The following is a 3,920-nucleotide window of genomic DNA, read 5'->3' on the forward strand; positions in this document are numbered from 1 at the left end:
CGGGGCGGGCAGCGTGATCAGTAAAGCCCCCGTCGCTCACTCACACGTGCCGCCGGGGATAGGAGGGGCTGATCCACTTACTGAAAAAAAAAACATAAAATAAAAATACACAACACAAATATTAGTAATGAAAAATACTAGTCACGTGTAAATATTATTTTAAAGAGAAGGAGTACAATAATAACAGTTGAGGACTGACGCAGCGTTACGTCGTCGGCTGGCTGCCGGGGGACGGCCAGTACGTACCGGTGGTGTACCTAGCCAGACAGGGGGGGCGGCCCGGGCGGCACGGGTGGCCCTTGCGACGCGCGGTTGCCAGGGCCCGCGGGAGACACAGCCGCGCCCCCTACGTCTTCTCTCTCTCTCTCTCTCTCTCTCTCTCTCTCTCTCTCTCTCTCTCTCTCTCTCCCCGTCCCTCTATTGGCTAAGGACCGTGCTGATGCAACTTCACCCCTCAATGAGAAGAGACGCACCACAGTATTCCGACCCCGGCGCACACACGTATATTTTTGACCCACGTGTGCCTACTAAACTCGCGCCCCAGTTATTCTTGGTAGTTTTGACGGGGACGGCTCAGCGCCGAAACATTGGGACTTTGACAGCTTAGCTCGCCATGGCTGAAGCAAAAACGGCGGTGGTGTGTGTCCAAAGGTCCAAAACCAAACCGCTACCAACTAGAGTCGAAAAGATGATCTGGCCACTGGGTGACTCAGAGCGCAATCTCATTCATTAGAACTTTTACCCCTTATTAAAAAAAACATTTATTTAGACTTGGCAGAAATGAGGGAAAACTTTTACAGTGTAATAGTATTGTTATGAGGATAAATTTTTGGCGATTTTTGGTCTATTGGTTCTGTTGTTCAGGAGCTCCGCAAGACTTGACTAGAAACAGGAGCCCACCGGCCTCCCAGCCGCGTCAGCCCTTACGGCTGGGCTGGCCGGCGCCGGAGGCAGGAGCTGCAGCGTTCGGTTTCTTGCTGCGACCGGGCGCATGTATGTGCACATTGGGCGCATTCCAGAGAGAGAAAGAGAGAGAGAGAAAAGAGAGAGAGAGAGAGAGAGAGAGAGAGAGAGAGAGAGAGAGAGAGAGAAAATAATAGCTATACTCACACTCACGCCTGCATTTGCGCATTCCGCCACGTGAATTATAACCGATAAGAGACTGTCTCGGTTTCCGAGTCTAGAGCGTACCAAATCTGGCTGCTAGACATGTCGCATCACAAAACAAAACTAATTAGTTGTTGTTTTTTTTTAATGGGTGAGTAAGGGAAAAGCTCTTCATGATACCGGGTGCCCGAAACTAAGCAACCCGCGCACTTGCCGCCGACAGACTGCCCGCGATTGGCAACAGACAACAGCCGGCTCGGCAACAGACGACAACAACAGACGCGCAGTACGACGCCCGCCGCCTAAAAGGTCCTCCCTTTTCATGACTTGGTTGTTGGGGATGGCGCGAAGCGAACGGCCCCGCGCGCGCGCACAGCCCGCACGGCACTTGAGCGAAATTGAAAAGCTACACTCACAGACACACACACACACAAGAGCGCGCGCGCTCACACACACTCACACGCGGAGCCCCGGGGCGCGCGAATGCAGCAGCCCATTTAAGCTCATTGCCAATCGAAGCTGGCCCGCGTCGCACGGCCCGTCGGCGTGCTCCCGTCCCCGTCGTCCGCGCCCGCCTCGCATTGGGGCCGAGCGCATCCGCGCCATGTATCCGCCGGGGGAGTTTACATTCATACGGTCGGCCTGTTTGGTGGAAATGTTCAATCTATCCAAGCAATTAGCCCTCCGCCGTTCTATTTATCTTCTTTCTTTGTTCCTTTTTTTTCCGAGCTCGTTGCGCGCGCGCGTGGTGCTCGCGTACGCGGTGTGGTCTCTTGGTCGTTTGCGCTTCGCAATCACCCCTGCGGGCTGCTGCTGCTGCTGCTGCTGCTGCTGCTGCTGCTGCTGCTGCTGCTGCTGCTGCTCGCAATCACCAGTCACAATCACCACGGCGGGGGCGGTGGCGGCGGCCCCCGAAAAGGAGACAGACGCGCGCCTATGGCCACCAAATCACCGAAAGCAATCACCTCTCTACGGTTCGGGCTGCGTCAAAACCGCGGCCCAAACTCGGCCCAGGCTGTAATCGCTGCATTTGTGTGTGTGTGTGTGTGAGTGTGTGTGTGTGGCAGCATGCGCCCGCTACATAATTGTTCTTTGTGTTTTTCCTTGAATGACCAAAGAGTACCTCACGGCTAGGTCAGAAGATAAGGAACACGAACATTTTTCCCCCGCCGCACGTGAGAAAAAAAAAAAACTATGTAAAATAAAACAGTTTTACACTGTCAAAAATAAAAAAAAACAACCTCCCACACATCCCCCAATAAACAAAACAAAACACAACTACAAAGTAGAGAACACGTTAAAAATAAATTTGAAAAAAATTGACATTGACCTAGAGGCCGCTGCCCCGAGTTAAGCCTACTGACCTGCGTGGTCCTCGTCGTCCTGGTGTTGGCGGCTCGCCAGCGCGTGGCGCGGAGCAGAGGGGGGAAGTCCCAGAGGGCCCAGAGAGGACGATTCGCGTACCCTCGCGAGAGGAGCGTGTCGACGGGAGTCCGGTCTCGCGTATATATGTACGGTCGGCGGGCGGGGACGACTCCGTCCGCTCCGGTGGCAGTTCGCTGCGCGAGTGTGAAGGTGGGCCCGCCCGAATACGCGCCCGGCCCGCCGGCCCGCCCGACCGTCTCTCGCGGTGGCCACTCAAACCTCTCTCTCTCGCTCTCTCTCTCTCTCTCTCTCACGTGACCCGCACGTGCCACGGCCGCCAACCTGCACAAAAGCAAATCAACGAGGCGGGTGCGGCTGCCAGCTTTTGGCCGAGCAGTAGAGAGCCCCGGACACAAAGGGGCGGGGCGGCGCGACTTTTGAAAATTTGGCGCCAAAACAAAGCTGGCACACACGCTGCTGCTCGCAACGCGCGCTGCCGCCGCCGGCACGGCTACCTTCGCCTTGGCACAGACGCCCGGCCGGGGCCAGCAGGGCGGCGGGCTTTCCCTCCTCCTGAACACCCCCCCCCTTTATCCCGGCTGCTTTGAGAGGGAGAGAGGTGGGAGGGGTAGGGTAGGTCTTCGCAGGACGGTCGGAACAGAACGACCGGTTCGATTTGGTTTGCCGGCGTCGTCGACGGCGGTACTGGCCCAGAGGGGTCCGGCGGCGAGGTGGGGCGGGGTGAGGCGGGGTGAGGCGGATCAGCAGGGTGCTTATTGCAAGGCAGCCTTGCAGCCGCGCCGGAGTGAAAGTGACGTCGTCGGGCTGCCGCCCGGCAAATGCGTGTGTGGGGACCTTGGCGTGGAGACGTCTTCCCCCTCCCCGCAGTAGGAGATACCCCGCGCTCACGCACTCGCCGCGGGAGCAACTCGCGCACGAGGTAGTGCCCCCGCTCTAAAGTAGTGCTCTCTTGCTCTGCGTGCGTTGAGCCGCCCCAAGCTCCGTCGTACTTTTAAGACACGTGTCCCCGGAGAGACACCTCGCTTTTGAATCACACGGCACAGTATGATGTGACTGGGTTGGCTTTACACTGCTGCGGATGGCCTAGGGATCATCCAGAAAGTACGTCCGTCATTCCCCTTCAACGTACCGCTGTCAACTTGAGCCGTTGCAAGCTCTCATAACGCCTGGCAGGTAGGCAACATCTTGTCTGCAGGGCATGCATGTACTGCGGCGTTGCCTACACCGTTTCTCGCAGGCGCCGTGCTCCCGCAATTCGCCGAATGGATCCGCGGAAAACAGACGTACTTTCTGGACGATCCCCTGTGCTCGCCGGGTGCCTGAAGTCTTTGCAGGCGAGTGTTTGCAGATGGTCGTTTGCGGGAGGCAAACCGGACAAGTAAATTTTCCATTTAATTCAAATAAGTTTACACAATTTAAAAAAAAAA

The sequence above is a fragment of the Frankliniella occidentalis genome, unplaced genomic scaffold (assembly GCF_000697945.3).
Source record: "Frankliniella occidentalis isolate FOCC.00 unplaced genomic scaffold, Focc_3.1 Scaffold160, whole genome shotgun sequence".
NCBI lineage: Eukaryota > Metazoa > Arthropoda > Insecta > Thysanoptera > Thripidae > Frankliniella > Frankliniella occidentalis.